The sequence below is a fragment of the Chlamydotis macqueenii genome, chromosome 14 (genome assembly GCF_036417535.1).
Source record: "Chlamydotis macqueenii isolate bChlMac1 chromosome 14, bChlMac1.mat, whole genome shotgun sequence".
NCBI lineage: Eukaryota > Metazoa > Chordata > Aves > Otidiformes > Otididae > Chlamydotis > Chlamydotis macqueenii.
Window position 1 is genome coordinate 19274102 of NC_141569.1, and position 17636 is coordinate 19291737.

At 48.4% G+C, this 17636-nt stretch overlaps 1 protein-coding gene across 4 annotated transcripts in view; it reads right to left on the reverse strand.

Moving 5' to 3' along the window:
* Positions 1–17636, reverse strand: part of SHROOM1 (shroom family member 1) — a 45905-nt gene that overhangs the window by 22180 nt on the left and 6089 nt on the right. For 3 of the 4 annotated variants that reach the window (XM_086758819.1, XM_086758816.1, XM_086758817.1), the window contains exon 4: positions 12445–12585. The gene's annotated coding sequence lies outside the window, so the exon portion shown is untranslated. Of the gene's footprint in view, positions 1–11824; positions 11892–12444; positions 12586–17636 lie in introns of those variants that run through there. The other variant, XM_086758818.1, reaches the window with a different exon arrangement.

The window sequence follows — 17636 nt, forward strand, 5'->3', positions numbered from 1 at the left end:
CCTCTGCAATAAATTCCCCCCTGCCTCCAAACATACGCGATGGAGCCCTATGTTAACATTTTCTAACATCCTCATCTGGAGAGGTGAATTCCTGCCAGTTTCCAGCTGGGCTTAAACAATAAGCCGATTTTATGCCGCTACTTTTTTCCCCCAAACTAAGCTGCCAACTCAATAATGCCATGCAGGCAACTCTGATTTGTTCTTAGTATCGTCTCTCAAGGGAGCACTGGAGATTCCTTCCGCGTTATCCTACAAAAACACTCCGCTCACCTGTGGCTACGTCCCGTTTTCATGCGGTGGCAAGGAGCGTACTGCTCTCCAGCGGGACGCAGGCTCAGCCTCTGGATTTTGCCTGGCTCCACCACGCCGTGAAGCGTGGAAGGCCAAAGCCACCGCAGAGTTCAGAATCCACCCCTGGTTACTGCACGGCACAGGACGGGGATCATTCTGTTGGGAAAATCTCAACTCCACATCTCCTGTGCATGAGGAGAACGTGGAAGTCTTGGGAATACAGTCCACCGACAATGCATTTAACCCACGTTTAAGGTTTTTTGGCAAGTAACCATCCAGGCTCCTCTTCAAAATCCTGGGCACAAGTAGGCCTAGCAAAGCCTAGCAGTTTTTCCCCAGCACATAACGTGCTCGGTAACTCCCCGGGTACGGGGAAGGGCTGCGGGAGTTACTCAGTAACCAGCCCCGTGTTTAGCCATTGCATTAAGCGCTGTTTTCACAAAGCAGCGCTTAGGATCTGATCGAGGCAAGTGTTCTGCAACGGGAGGCCAGCGGACCGTTTCCAATGGCCCGAGAAATGAGAAGAAAAATAATCTTGCGCTGCACGATGCGAGCTTGGAAAGAAACAGAGGAACCCGAGCAACTCCTCTCGTCCAGGGACAGAGCTGGCGACGCCGGCCGTGCGCTCTCTGCGCAGGCTTTGTGCATTTCTTTTGTAACAGCAGCGTCTTGTGCAGGTATGTCGGGGATTTCCGATCTGTTAAAGCGTGCAGACAGAAATCTGACCTCAGTCCTACGTGAGTAATCAAGGTTCAAACATGCCACAAGGGAAACAAAAAGATACAGAGAGCCAAAGTCATCATTTCTCCACCCTACACCTCGGAGGGCTAATGCCCTAACTCCTGCCTCTGCCGGGCACAGCCGATTGCCGCAGCAGGGCTACTGGCTTTGGAGTTCAGTATAGCTCTGGGGTTTGCCACAGATCTCTGTAAGCTTTGGTCCTTGAATTAGCATGAGATTTTTTAAAGACATTTAACCACATCAAAGTTGAGATGGTGTCCAGTCTTTTCCAGACACAGCACCCGACTCCCGTCTCCTGACCGCTCTGGACGAGAACCATACAGACATCGAAGCTCAAGGGCTCTTAAACGAAGCCTCTCTCATATATAAATGGGGATAAACACTTCTTGCCATGCTGCTGCGAGGATAAATCCATTAAAAGCTGCGAGACTCAGAAACAAACAACTTCCCTCCTCACCGGAGGGCACCAAAAGCCACGGCTGCATGGGGAGCATCAGCAGCAGCTCGGAGCAAATCCCTTCGAACTGCAAAACAGCGCAACGCCTCGGAGAAACGGCCCTGCGGGCACAGCATCCTGTAACCCGCACCCTGCGCCAGCGGTAGCGTCCCTGGTAACTTACAACAACACGCAGCACTCCGTATACACCAATAGCACTCACCAACTGAAAAATTACTTCAAAATATAAGTGACACGCTTCCAAATGCTCCTCTTAAATTATAAACCAGTTGCTATGTAAAGAATTATTAAATATCACACGTGGTCGGCAGCTGTAACGACTGGTACCTCACAACGGCAAATCGTTCCGAGGCCGGATTCGGCCGCGTTGTGGTCAGGAAGGACCACGCGGCCACGCGCGCCTGCTGAAACCACCGGCACGCGGAACGCTGGGCAGAGCTAACAGAGAGCGGGGCCAGAGCTGCTCTGGGACCCCGGCTGTCCCAGTAAACCCACATCTTACGTGTCTGAATAACTAAACCTTCCCCCTGCTCTTGCGTGAAGTGCTGCAGATCCGGGCCGAATGACGGCCTCTGCTCTGTCCTCGCGTTTGGTCACAGAGCGGCAAGAGGAACGCGCTCCTGAGAGACGGGGGTAACCACAGCCCTGCGCCCGCCTCAGGGCGCTGTGCTTCACGATGAATAACGATGGAGTGAGATGTGGTGCAGAGACCCCAAAAGAGAATTGACAGCTGCTCTTGGCAACGGAAAACACTGCAGCACACTGGAGTCAGACTGCGACAGAGCCACGGCAGAAACCTCGCTCATGTCAGACGAGCACACCCCCCATTCATTCGTCACCAGGAGGAAACAACTGAAGGATCCTCAGGAGAGCCGCAAGTCATGAAAAAGCACACATAGATTTGCTATCTACAAACTTACACAGTAACAATAATAAACAGGGCCAAGAGTAAAAACAACCAAAGGATTTTGTAAAAGCAACAGAGCTGAGGTTTGTTTTGTCTGTCCTTGGGCTCCTAAATATTTAGAGTGCATTTACATTATGTTTTCAAACTCTTCACAGCCAGAAATGCTGAGATCCACTGTGTATCTCAGGCTTTCCTCGGAATCCTGGAAAGCCAACGCATTCAGAGAAGCACAAAATCTCATAATACTCCTGATCACTATGCCGTTCATTTCTGAGCGCTGCCACAGTCACTGCACAAAACGGCTTGGGAGTCGAAGAACAATAATTAGGATTAGGGGCCAAAACTTGCCTTTTAAGTCCCCTTTACAGATCTTCTGCTTAATCTGTGCATCGCTGGGACGTGTTCTGCACTTGTGCGCAGCTCCTGAAGGCAAGGACCTAAAACTCCGGATAAAACACAGAAAACATCAGCGACGGACAGCCCCCAAGGGAGAGGTCTGCTCACTGTTCACCAGCACCCCGCATTCTGCCACTGCCCTTTCAGTGTTACACCAATATCACAAGCCATTTACAGAGCGCAGAGATATTCGATAGACACATTAAAATAACTTCTCATGGCTGCGCGTCTTCTTCCACACAGCCCCAGTACACCAAACCGGTCGCTGGCTGCGAAGCCGAGCCCCACGAGGCAGTGGGGTAAAGTCGGGACCACAGCCACTCCCGCGCTGCCTCGGCCATCCCAGGGGGCACAGAGCCATGGGCCGGGCTGACCGGAGCCCCCCGCACCCTGCCCCTCTGCCTTCCCAGGCGTTTTTATGAGGTGTCGGGAAGTGAAATCCCCAGGGGGAAGCAACACAAACAGCAAATACTGCCCATAAAAACCGCAGTCGCCCCGTGGGCTGCTGCCTTCCTGGGTTATTGTCGTTACTCAGCATCAGCTGGGATGCAGCTGGCTGCTCAGAGTTACCGGCTTCAGAAACTAGGTCAACAGTGGCACGGATATCAAGTAAAAATAAAAATCCTGGGTTTTACCCACCAGAACCATCCAAGTAACAGCAGCCTAACAGACAAAAACATCCCTGGCACATCCCATCAATCCCAGACCTGGCTGCCCTACCTGGGAACCAAGCTAGTTACGGGGCAGGGGATTCCAACGGGGCGATCAGACACACATTCCTTATTGCTCACCAGAATCCAATAAATCCTACAGGAGTCAATCCATCTGCATGACACTACAGCAAACAACCAATATTTTCCAGCATTTCCTATTTGAAAGCCTCATTAGAAAAAGAAAACAATATTTAGCCAGATGAAGTTTCCAGCCGAAGCCACGTTCTCAGCACATTTAATGCTGCACCGCTGGTGCCTGCGCTCTTTGAGCCCAATGAAAAATCTTTAGAGAACGTCATCGTATCACGCAACACTGGGACATTTTCGTTTCTGAATCAGAGGCTGCACCAGCCTGGATACGTGGTTTTAACTTTACTGTTTAATATTATTTCTCAAACGAGCTGAAGTTCGTTTTGCATGGCTCACAGAGTACCAGCGATCCCTGGGCCTTGGGGTGGAACCTGCTCAAATGGAAACGCAGCTGAGTCAACGCTGCTGCTGGAAGGGGAGCGGCTCCTCGCCCTTCTTTGCCCATCGCTTTCTTTCCTACCCCGCTGTGCTGCGGCTCTGCTGCTCGGTGGACGCTGCTGAGCTGATTCCGTTTGCTAATCCAGGAGGAGTTGTTCAGGGGGTTTTAGTTTTTCTGATGATTTATGAAGCTGAAAGAGGAATTGGGTGACCAAGGAGAGGAGAGGAGCACGCCGCCGGGCAGGACAGCTGCACTTCAGCAGCATCAGCATCCCTGCAGCTCGGGCTGTAACACCAACTCACCCCAGGTCGGTTCGTGCTCCCCGTGTCAGCGCTGCGCCGAGCTTCCTTCGATGTAAAACGGGGTCTGGGTGCGGAACACAAAAACGATCGGGGTCTGTCCGTCCAATCTGTGATGGCCTGGGCTAAGGGCGCGCGGGTACCCGAGATGCAAAAGTGTATCCAGAGCTGGGCCAGCAAACAGAGGCTGAGCAGGAATCTGTTCGGAGTCTGATACCAGATCAATGGCAAAACTCTTTCTTTACATTGGCTAAATGAAAGGACGTTCAGAAAAGAACATCCCGACTCAGAAATGCGTCACTCGTCAGAAGCTGTACGCTTTCCTTTTTCACAGATAACCACAGAACTAGAGCGTGTTTTAAAGAATTGCTAGGGAATCACACTTGTAGCTACGTAAAGAGCCATGCGGGATGCTAATGAACACCTCCCAAGGAAATGGTGATCTATTTGTTCATCTTAAGCGCTGCAAAACGTGAGAGAAGTAAGAGGAGAGGGACACGATGGGTCCCCCGGGACAAGGGCCCGGCCAGAGAGCAGAAACGCCAGCTGCTGCTGCTTTTGTCATCAGGTACGTGCTCCTCTTTCCGCACTCAGAAAAATAAATAACTAACGAGGGCGTCTGGCGGTGCGTCGATCCGGTTACGCGGCGAAGGCAGGCTCTCTGCTTTCTCTCGCAACACTCGAGTACAACGCTGTCTGTGTTACGGGGAGGCTAAATAAATAATGCAGCCATTAGACGCCACGAAGTAAAGGAGCATTACGCGGCTGAGCTCCAGATACAGAGCGGGGCAGCTCTGCCGTGCTCCCCGTCAAACCAGCGGAGGAAGCCGCGGACTCTGCCAGCGGTTCGCTCCAGCGCCCCGCGGGTTGTCAGGCAAAAGCGACGCAGGGTCAGAGAGACGGAACACAAAGGTCTGGGCATTAAGTACAGCTCGGCTCAGAATGACTGGTCACAGGTATTTCTTTCTCATACGCTTTTGTTTTCTGCAGTGGAGCTTATGAACGTGTAAAACCAGCAGGAGCTGAACTAATCTCTCTTGAACACAGCTTAAAAAAAAATAAAAAAATCTGTCTCGCAACACAACTTGAGCACACGTATTTTCACAAGTGAGAGCAATACTATTCTAGTAATCAAACACAAAAAGAGTTTCGGAGGTCTCCAAGCAAACCTGGCTCATTAATCATGTAATGTCACATGTGGTAAGCACTCATTTAGCCAGCACTCTGGAAATGCCAGTTAATCATTTAAATTCTGCAGCCTCCCTGAACTTCACAAGGCATTGACACGAGAGAATAACACGCAAAGCCATTTTACGCTTCAGATGAATATTTTAGGAAGCATCCATTTTCTTTTCTGTGAACCTTTTCTGCTAGTAAGGACCTTATCCCGCGAGCTACACACAATGGAAATTTCACAACAGCTTTTGCCAGAGTTTTCACTATGGAAAAGCCTCAGGAACAAGTTTCAAGATGCTTTTCATGTGGTGAAGTTGTGAGAAGTTATTAACAGAAAAAAGGAAGCACAGAAGACGTCTGCTCTGGTAATTCCTATAAGCAGATATACAAGATGTTACAATTGATCTCCACTTTAAAAAACTGATTTTATATATTTCAAGAGGCAATTTTCCTAGGTACGCAATGTAAATTCTGAGTCCCATCTATTGACTGACAAGTCGTTAGCCAAACCTCACAAACCTGGAAAGGGTTTCTTTTTTATTTAATATGAGCAAATCCTTCTTGTTTCACCTGTTTTATATAATTTAAGCAAAATTACTCACAATATATGTAAGTATACATAAAGGTGCTCTGAGCTCAGGCACAGAGCTGAGGAAGCCATTCAACGGGCAGATTTGGGGCTACACAGCGATTTTGCCACGCTCATGCAGTAAGTTAACGGCAGAAGCGGAGAGAGAACAAGTTATCTGTTTTCCAGTTCTCTGCTCTGTTGACCAGCCCCGGTTTCCTGTGTAGGCAATCATTCAACAGGCGAGCTTCGCGGGGGATTTCAGGGGTCAGCTCAGGTTATGGCCTCAGGTCCTTAAGCCCAAGAGACCCGGGAGTACACGTGCAAGCTCACGTCCCGTTAACGTGCTGGAAGAGGTTCTACTCACCCTTCTGAAACGCCGCCCAAGACACCCTTGAGATACCACAGAAGCACTTCCAAAGCCCACACCGCTTACCATTGGCCTTATTATAGACTTAAACGTCTATATTGAGATCTGCCACGAGGAAAAAGAGCAGCTGGTGTGAAAGGGAGGGACCGACGCATCCTGGAGTTGCTCTCGCCCATGTAATTCTCAGCTTGGTTATGGTTCTGCGTCTGCCCGATACGCGGGGCTCAGCCCTCGCTGGAAACGCCACATGGCAGAAACAGGAGCTGAGCTACCCGAGGAACAGATGCTGCTGACTGAGAAAGTAATATTCTCCTGTTAAACAACCTACTTCAGTCAAAGATTTGCAGGGAATTCTTAGGAGACTGGGGCTGGAAACTCAAAGCTTCACACTGGTACAAGCATCACAAGAGACGTGAACCTTGCCAGGTGAGATCTGCCAGGGACACTGCAGAAAGCTGTTCCACCACAGGCATTTTCAGTCTGACCACTGAATTGGTTCAATAAGAATGGCTTCGGTCCACGTCAAAGTCACTTTTTCAGCTAGTCTACAAAAAACCTGAAAAGTATAAGTTTTTGTTCTGTGCTATATAAAATGTTCCTTCCACCCAAAATTAAACATTTCAAGGTTCCAGGCAGTGAAGTGCTGCCGAGGTCTCACTGCAGCACCAGAGGCAGCCACAGCAGCGGGCCCCGCGAGGGCAGCACTCCCACCCCGCAGCCTCCCCGGTCAGTTGTCCTGGAGCCGCCTCTGCAAGTGGTCTTCAGCAGCAGGGACAGGCGGAGGAACAGACGGAGGGAGCTGGGCCAGGTGCAAGCTGCACACTTGCCGCAGGAGAAAGACCACGCTATGCCTGGATTAGACAAAAATACAAGTGGCATGAGCTCATCCGGTCTTAGGCTGGAAGGACCCTTGAACGCCTAAATCCCTCAGCAATGCAGAATATGTGCGTGCGGCCGTGGTGGGGAATCAGCACAGATGACCTCCTTTCAGCCTCGGTGAAACAATTCCTGCCCAAGCCAAGCTGCTGCTGCTCGGGATTCGTGGTCAGCATTCGAGGGAGCAGAGGATTGCAGCTCTCCCAGACCCCAGGGCATCGCATCGCTGCTGTTTCGAGCATGCCGAGGTGGGGTGGGCACCACGTCCTAGGACTTGTATAAATCTCCTACATCAGACCTGGCGGTACTGGGAATATTGTTCCCTAAAAGGGCTGCGCTGGGCAAAGGGCTGAACAGGGCGGTCTGGAGAACTGAGACCCTGGTCGCTTCCCAGGACAGTTTTGATCACATCAGTAACATGCAGGCAGCGCGACACTGCCAACACCCCATTTCTGCACCAGTTGACATAAAAAAAACCCCAGAGATTAGCTTTGCGGTGACTGGTCACAGAAGTGACCCTTGGGTCAAACCTTTATGTTTTACAGGCTCTAAGATCACCACAAAATTCGCTCAAAGACTATGTTTACAATCTAAACTATTTGTTTTACAAATCATGGAATGTTTGTTGACAATTTTAAAATAAATATTTATTTGTAGTGTTGTATTAGTAGCTTTTTTTTCAGAAAAACAAGAACTCCCCACTGATTTATATTTATTATCATAAAAAATAATAAACAGGAAACATTTGCTTCAAACCAGGACTGAGGTGTTAATGGATACATGCTCAGTGGACAACCCAACGCATAATTATTCCTGGACAAATAAATACCAAAAAGATATTACTTTCAAATTCTGATCATACCCCATCCCTGCTCTTGAAGCCAGCAGCCTGGATAGCACAGGAACAGGTGCAGAAATGTCCGTGATCCAAGAAATAATCTTAAATAGCTCCACGCATGGAATGCTGCACCAGGAATAAACTCCCAAAGAGGAGATGGCATTTGATATTCAGGACAAAAACCAGAGGGGTTTGGGTGCTCCAGAAGGGTCCTATGCGTATCAGCATTGCTTCACGGCTCCTGCCACGGGTGCTTCCCATGACAAATGTTTATCCATTTGGCTGGAATATTCCAGCCGGAGATACGTGCATGGCATTTGGGTGGTGGTGGGTTTTAAGCTGTCAGATGAAGCATTCCAGCTGTTTTAGAACAAGTCTCAGGATGATACCTTCTCTTCTCAAGGTTAAAAAAAAAAAATCTGACAATCCTTCATGAAACAGTAGCTCTTGTCCTTTAGAGTTCAGATTAAAAATCTGGCAAAGAACAGCTATTGCACCAAGTACTTGGCTTTGATTTATCTGTGAAACCTGAATAATCTAATTTGGGGACCTCATTTAAATCCCTGAGCAATTGCTTTGCATAAATTCAGTAGAGGCTCGATGTATTAAAGTTTCCATGCAGTCAATCCATAGCTTACAAGGCTATTCTTGGAATTTCTCCTGGAAGCCCAGCATCACCCACAGCTAGGGGAACCAGAGCACCTCTCAGCTGTGCTCTCGTCTGTGCTGCTTGGATCACAGCCAGGCAGAGCAAAGGAACCTCCAAATTCAGAGAAGAGTCAGAATCTGGTGGAATATAGCGGAGTAGAAGTGTGCTGAGGAGTCGTAGGCCAGAGGGAAGCGATGGATAAGGTTGTCCTAGCAAGGAGGCTTGAAACAGGAGCCAGTAAAGGAAATTAATTGGAGGGCACCAAAAAGCCCCCAAAATCCAGAAGTGCCGATTTGGAGGAGAATTAAGAGAACAACAAAGATCAGATGGGAAAGTAGGGGAGTTTTGCCAGTTTGTCTGGCAAAAAGATCGGGGCTTGGAAGTAAGAGCATGGCAAGGAAGAGCTGCAGCTCAGCCAGCGTGAGGCACAAAAAGCACGCGATTCACCCCGTACCCAACAGCTCCCCGAACTACCCGCTGCCCGGACTGGAAGGCAGGCTGTGCTGGTGTTTATAGAATGATGCATATCTATGAGAGCAAGTACAGGCACTTGTAGTTTGCATATGAAAAATTCTAAATCTCATTCTGGAGACACAGAGTCTACACCCATGCACCCACAAAATGCAAATCCTGAGCCAGAAATGTAAATTCCACGTCACTTGTGATGATGCACAGGACTATTTGGGCATAGTTTTCTAAACATCCAGTCCCTATTCTGGCCCGATGTGCGTTGTACGTTCCTGTGCACAGGAACAGGAAAGCCACCGAACCAGCAGGAGCATCACCCTCAGGATGGGTGTAACTCATCTGACTTCCAGGTGGTGCTGTCAGATGCTCATTCTCACACCTTAGCAGCCAGCGTTATTAAATGCCAAAAATAAAAGCACTTTGAGCCGTAAAATTATCATCCTCCTGACAGTGAAGGATCTTCTAGATCACCAGAAAAATGCACTTGTTAATTTAAATATTCCGTAAGTAATCTAATTTATTCACTTTTAAAGGGAATTTTTCAAGGCCTACGGTTTACAAGATACATTCAAATTTAACATCAATGATACTTCTAACACAGTTTTTTCTTCTGCAAATAACTTCTAAAGAAATTAAAACTTCATTTAGGAAAACATTATAAAGAGCAACTAACCATTACTTCTTTTTCTCCTCTCCCCTTTGCTTTTTGCTCACTATTAAAATTCTGTACATACAGAATTATGGTAAACACACACTCACAGAGCTCCCATTCCACTTCTGTGTCTGCCTCGCCCTCCAGTTATTTCACAAGCCATTTTCACACTTCGGTGCCAGCAAGGCTCCTGTCAATCACCACAGCGGGCCGAGCCAGCGCCAGCTCCAAGCTCAAAGTGGCCGAGGCCAACTGGAACCAGCCATGGCGGTGACGACCTGCTTCACCACCCGAACCCGCAGGTCACGGGCAGCACCTTCACTTACGCTTTGGGACCGGCACAGTCAGCCCAGCCACGACTGCAAGCTCTTGGAGATTCCAGCACAGCGAGGACAGAATTTTCAGACATTTAAGTTAGTAAAAAAAACCAAAGCATTTTTCATAGACTTATTAATCGGCCAGACTTGAAGACTTTCAGAGACATCAACAAAAGCACATCCCTGATGCAAATTCATGCAAAACAAAATCTAGTTTCCTTCTCCAAAGCGTGGGAAACCACATTGTTCAGCGCCAGGCCAGAAGAATTGAAAATAAGCAAGACATCATTTTTCCCTAAGCTGCCTCTTAGAAATACAGGATTCATTTTGTCCACATTTTCCCAAAATTCTGGGTAAAGCAAACAACCAGAATGCAAGTTCTCAGGTGGAAAAACTGGCAAGGTCAGGAGGAAGCGAGCACGTTGCAGTGGAAAGTCCGAAGCCCTGGCAGCATGCACAGCTGTAGTCATTCAGCTTCAGCTCCCGGCCAGCACCAAGCATTCGGGGGCCGCTGGGCGAAGGGTGGGCACCCCAGCAGGGCTCAGGGGGGGCCATGCCCCAGCCCCACCCCAGCCCCCTCCTGAAGGCTCTTTCCCGGGACGCTGGGATGCGGTTTCCCGTTTCCACCATTCACCCTGCACACGCAGCCAGGGGACCCTGGCCAGCCCTGTCGGTACGAGGCCGGCCCTCGGTGTGTCTGGCCCTGCACCTCAGCACTGGGTAAGGCCGCACGAGAGACCGTGCAAAACCCTCTCGGGCAAATTCAGAAATAAATACATTTACATATCCTCCCACCCTTTGTAAGTGGCTGGAAACTCTTCTGCAATTCCCTCCTCACACACTTGAAAATACTTTTCTTTCTCCCACCTCCCCTATTTATCCAGCCTGGATTTCTATTTTCCAAACACAGACTGAAATTGCTTTTCAGCTTTTAAGATTTTCTCATTAATTTTCACACTTAGGTGACGCTTGGAGACGTTTCTACTTTTAAAATACATCACTTCACGAGTATTTTGCAAAAGAACACTCTAGAGCTAGGTTTGGAATTCTTCAGAAAACACTTCTTCACTGAAAAACGCTCACTTTCTGCCTGGCACTGCTTCATTCTCGACACTGAATGCCGCTGAGGAGACTTTTCCTTCGGAGAGAAGAATGCCATTAACGGGTCTCCGCACGACAGGGAAAGAAGGGTGCAGGCAGTGACCGCCGCTGCGGTTTGTGCGGGGAGTGATCACGTAGCTCTTTAAACCAACAGAAGGATTAAGCCCCCTCCTGCTGGGGGCAGCGCGGGGAGCCCCCTCGTCACGAAGCGGGCGGGCGCTGTGCCTCCGGGCGATGGCAGAACGCTTCTCCCGCTGCCACCCCAGCGGCTCGGGTACCGCCGCTGCTGCCACCGCCCCCGTGCGCTGCTGCGCCGGTCCCAGCGCCCCACCGCAACCCACGGCGCGGAAACACGTCCCGCCCCCCCCCCGCCGTTAGCAGGGGGCGGGCCCGCACCCCACCCGCGATCCGAGCAAACGCTGCTTCGCGAGGCCCCGGGGGCTCACTGAGCCCCGCTCCCCCCACCCCAAATCCCCCTTCCCCTTCTCAGCCGGGCGCCCGAGCATCCCCCCCCCACCCCCGCCCCGCGGCCGTACCTGCCCCCGCTCCTGGCCCAGCTGTGCCAGCTGTGGCGGCCCGGTAGCGCGGCCGGGACACCCCCCGCTCCCGGCGCTGCTGCCGGAGCTACTTGTACCCCGCGACGGCGGCGGCAGGGCCCTGCCCACGGGGAGGCCCGGAGGTGGGGTCTGGGGAAGGAACGCGGGGCGCCGGTGTCACGGGAGAAGCCTTTCTGCCAGCCGCGGCTCCACGGGCGAGAATCCCAGAACCGCTCAGGTGGGAAAAGGCCCTCGAGATCATCCAGCCCAGCCGTAAACCCCCCCACAGCCACGCGTGAAGCGTGAGAACAACGCTGCCGATAAAGAACATCATTCTGAGATTTATTTTCATGCAGTTTTAAGAAGCTAAATCATAATTTAGCACTTTTCTCACTAAGGACCAGACAAGGACTTGCATCTTAACCATATCCAACAGCGGTGTAAAATAAACAAGACCCCAACAAAATGAAAAATACAGTTTCTCAACCCCCACCTCACAGCCACAACTGAACCCCACAGCAGGGATGCTGCAGGAACGACGAGAACTGTCATTTTATTTAGGAACAATAAAGACAGCTGAAAAAAACCCACCAAAAGATATCTGGTATACAGCAACTTACCTGCTCTGTATGCTGCCTGAGGTGAGGCTTGAGGTAACAGCAGCAGGCTCTCCATCCTTCACAGTTTTTGTTCTTCAGGGCTTTCTCTGCTCTCCAGCTTGTAAATCAGAGCTTGGCAGGGAGGAAGATACATCAGGAAAGCTGAAAGTGATAATAACAAACTTAGCAAACACAGCTTTCTGCACTAGCACAGCAAGGCAAGAGGAAGAACACTAAATACAGGATCCCAGTTTCCTAGTGTTTAAAAAAAGCTTGTTCCAGTTATTTTCTTTCTCCCTTCTTCAAAAAAAAAAAAAAAAAGGGAAGGGAGATAACTCCTGCAATCCTGCCTGCATGCTTATGAAGAGGAGAGGGAAGACCAAAAAAAAAAACCACAAACAAAACCCAAACATAAAGCATTCTGCCCACTTTTTTTTTTTTTTTCACCAAATCTTTCTAGATATCCATGGTATCTAAACCACCCCTGACTATAGTACTGCATAACTTCACATCATACCTGAATTAAGCTAAGATGCTCTCAAAAGCAGCAGATCACTACCCCCCAACCTCCCTCTTTCCCAACAAACACACACCAGGCTCCCCACGACTTTATACAGAGCATGCAGCTGGGGGATGAGGCTCCCAGCTCACCGAGCAGGTGAAAACAATTCCACCAACAGAGGGGAAAAGGCCAAAAGGCAAGGAGGGAAAGGCAAAGCCTGCCCCTGTGAGCAGCAGTCCTCAGATGGGGTTAAATGTATTCTGAAATTTGACCTGAAAGCTGCATTTATGGCTGCCTGTATAGCACCTCCCTGTAGTAGACACTGCACGCGTGACCAAATGATGGTTCTGTTCATTAACTTCAGAAGTTCTATTTCAATAAAAATTTCACTATTTTAAAAAACTCTCATCCAGGTTCCACGTAGGTGGTCACATTTGTAGGTGTGCACAAAACTTCCCCTGCAGTGGCTTTGCAGGGAACCTTGCTCTGCTACCTACCGTAGCTCTTTTCTGCAGCTGCTGTTTCTTTTCCCAGCATGAGCTCTCATTATTTTTTTCAAGAATATCTGGTTACAACAAGGAGAAACCTACCAGCTTTCCATGCGATATTTGCTTAGCAGGTAAAACTGTGGGTGCCGTACTTCAGCACTATTGACGCTGCTCGCCTCACGTGGAGGATGAAAAGCCACGTGTGAGTGAGCTGTAACTGACCTCTCGGTACAGAAGAGCTCTAGGAAAGCACTCCAGCAGCGTGTACCCCCACGGCAGCAAAACTGAAGAGGTTTGACAAAGGCACCACCCGAAGAGCCAAACGACCAGCAGCAAAGGGAAAGCCGGGCTGGTTTCAGTGCCTGAGCGAGGCTGCCAGGCTGCTCTTCGCTAAGCATTTGTTTTCGCAACAGGACAAAATAAAACTTTCCTCACACTGCTGCCTCTTAAGCCACTAAACTCATGTACTAAATGAACCAGCTAACTGATTACCCTGTCAGGAACATTTGTTAATTCTGGTTGTACAATGCGTCCCCAAGGTCACTTCTCCTCCGTGTTCCGACACGCTCGGCTACAGCAATGCCAGGGAAGATCACAGGAAGGCGACAGGCCCAAAGGAACGGCAGCAGCGCTCTGGAACGTACCGCGGCTCCGGCTTGGCACCACCTTCTCTGCATCCTCCAAGAAGCCGCTATGTTTATCTTTATCGCTGCTATCTTTGCACAGCAAACCCCACACTCAGGCCAAGCTGTCTCACCCATCAGCCAGTATTTTCTAACGCTTGAAAGAGTCACTTATCTTTATTGCCATAGAAATAGTGCAATAAACCAGGGATGAGGTTTTGCTTTTGGTCAGAATATCCTAATATAGAATGCACAGGATACTAAAATGCTCAGTAAAATGATACCCTCGTAAATCTCAAATTATTTTCATAAATCTAGAAACTATGCGGAAGAACTAAATTGGGTATCAGATGAGCTACAGCTAGATCTTTCAGCAAGAAAGAACAGATACCTGGTGTGAACAGCGGAAGTGGAGCCATGACATACATTAACTTTCGGCACCATTATAATCCCTGTGCAGTGGGAATCTGGTCCTTCAGACGCGGATGCCTCTACAGCTGTCAGAGGCAGAGGCGATGTTGTCTTTTCTTTTTGGCTGGCTCAGTACTGTGCCCTTGGCAGGAGAATAAAGCCCGATATTCTTATGCCACTGGATGAATCCTCAGCATATGCCTGGCCACCTTAGCTCTACAAGGCTATAGTAGAAGGCAGTCTTTTTCGCTCAGGCAGAGAGGCCACAGACAGCAATTACAAAAACAAAGGGGTGGTTGGCCCCCCTCTTGCCTTCCTCACTGGAGCCAACAACCAGGGAATGATCTTTCCCCGTCCTGGTGCTCTGGGGATCTCAACAGGCCTGTAAACAAAGGGGCCCCTTGGGCGTATCCTCCTCATGCAAGTTTTTCGCTTGCGCGAGGAACTGAGACAATTATAACTTGTAAGTTTTGCATTATTTTAGGTTCTAAAACCTGATCACTGTGGAAAAAACACAGTGTTTCACCGTCTCCCTGAAGTACATCAGCACTGCTGCTGGCTTCTTTCCTACCTGTCCTGCAGACACCAAACCATACTGGAGATGCAGTCACAACAGCTGTGTGTATCTTTTTCAGGTCCTTACAAAACTGTCATTGTCCTAGAGCTTGAACGGTTCATAAAGTTTAATATACTCATCCTCAGAGCATCCCTGCAAGGTAAGGGACATACATGACATATGTATATATGCATTGGTTCTTTAAAATAATTTGTTTGGTCTTGGCAGGAAGAAGCTATTAGAAGTAACAGGAAACATTTCTTCTTTTTAAATTGTTTGAAATTGCTGCAGCTGGCGTCTGTGTAGCACACACGTAACTCAGCTGTTACTCTGCTGAGTTTCTGCAACATTACGAAGGGACCCTGCAGGGAGCACCTGATGCTTCTTGTGTTTCAGAGCCCTCTGAATCCGCTCTGTGAGCCAAAATGACACCACTTTGTTTATTGGGGCGTAACAGCTAGACCTGTGATTAATGTTTTGCTCCCTCGTGGAAACAAACAAACATAATTATCTAGCTGCCAGGCAAAGCTACACATTCTTCAGCTCTGTTTTACAGGAATTTAAAAATTATTATTAGTGTGAGGTACTACAGACTAGGTACTCACTCAGTGTTTCCCGGGGGGGGGGGGGGGAAAGGAGAATATAGTTCCTGCCCCAACAATGTAAAAATTAATAATAGAGAGAATACTTATAATACATAAAACATGAGACTATCAAACAATCTCATAACGGTATGAGTTTTAAAGAGATATGATGAAACAGATCTCCTTGGGCATTGTGCTTTACTAAACAAGTCTTTAATATCTTAAATGCTTGTGCACATGTATTTGAAACCGCTGACAAGTGAAGGTATGCCAGAGTCTTCACTTGAGTATAGAAACAGTTTATAACTCTTCAGCAAATGTGTCCATGTGTTGAGAAACCTGAAGCCCAGTAAAGAGTCGCAGTTTGTACGATAAACTGGCTTTGGCAGTGAGCACGGCTCACAGGGCTCTCCCTTTCCTCTTTCACCCCCTCCTCCAGCTCCCGACTCCCCTGCAAGTCGCCAGGCTTCAGCTCTGCATGCAGGGATCGCTGCGACTGTGCTGGATCGGTAACCTGTTCAGAGCAACTGGGTTTGAGAGGAAAAAATCAACAGCAACATAAGCTCCATTTTTCTCCCTCTTCTACAGGCTCCTGCAGAGCAAAGGAAGTCCAGTTTATTAGAAGCCGCTCAAGAATTGCCTAAAGTTACAAATACCTCGTGGGAAAACTCTAAGGCTTCTGAAACATCAAGAATCCCTCCATTCCTATAGCCACCCTCAGAGCATTTCAGCTCCTGTTTGTGCACTGAAAATGATCACACCTTCTTCTCCCCCACAGCATCGCAGGACGCTAACGAGCACCCTGCTTGACCAGGAGATGAGAAGCAGTTGTGCTGGTGGCCCTCCAGCCATCACCGCAGCAGCAGCTCCCAGCCCCGGCCAGCACAGCACGAGGCAGTTGGCATTTGCTTTCTCCTTGTCCTTACAGTCAGTGAAGGTGTCTGATACATCGGGTCAAATTGGATATATTTAGGCTCTGACTGCTCTGCTTACATTTCCAACACGACAGCTAATAAATGTGGATGAGTTTTACGATCAGGCCACTAGACTATGCAAAAGAACAGGCTATCTCCAGTCAGGGCTAGGTTTAAATCTACAGTTAAAAATCTCCACGTCCTTTCACCAGTTTCAAGAACTTCTCAGTCTACTTAAGTAAAATTTCCAAAAGCTACATGTCTAAGAATGCCCTCTTCAATGCAGTGTATATAGAAAAACACGTAAGATTATTTTGGCACTCGCCATACAGAATAATAGTTAAGGATCTGCTCTGCCTTCAGCATCCAGAAGTACCACTCGTGTCCTGTTGAGCCCTGAATTATTCAAGATAGGCTTAATTGTTCTCAGCTTGTCCAGCAGTTTCAGTAAGGTAAAGCAAATATTCACTTTTTGTTGGATTATTTTCCTACCAATTCAGCTGCCTGACTGGACCCACCACAAGATCTGATAGCATCAAAAATCAGTGCAAAAGAGAGAGCAGGACGGAACACTTGGTTTGTGGAAGAGGGTAGGTTAGAGGGCAGCTTAAATTGCCATGGAACAGCACAAACTGTAGTCACATTTGTTTGAAACTGATGTAAAGTGGGACTCATTCAGACCCATGAGGGAGAGAGCAGATGAGCTGGTTTGGTGCAAGCGTGCCTGACTGAAGGATATATTTTTAAAATGAATTAAAGGACAGATCACCTCACCCAAAACAATTCAAACATAGCTGACCTTAGAAGTGACAGCATCCCCCTCTCTTCATAATCAAATCAGCTTTAAGAAATCTAGCAGAAAAGGTCATATTGTTTCATATTATAGATTGTTATCCGAATTAATCTTCCACTCCAAATCAAGGAATGCCAGACTGACATTTTTAGAAGTTAATTAAACGCTTTCCAACCAAGCCATCCTTACTCAGAAGCCTTAAGATGTGAAAGTTAGATTACAGGTGACATTTCACTAGATTTTTGATAGCATAGCCCTAATTAAAAACAGCCATCATGAAAATAGATTTTCCCCTGTATTACCCCAATTAAATAAAACTAAAACCCATCCCTTCAGTTGCAT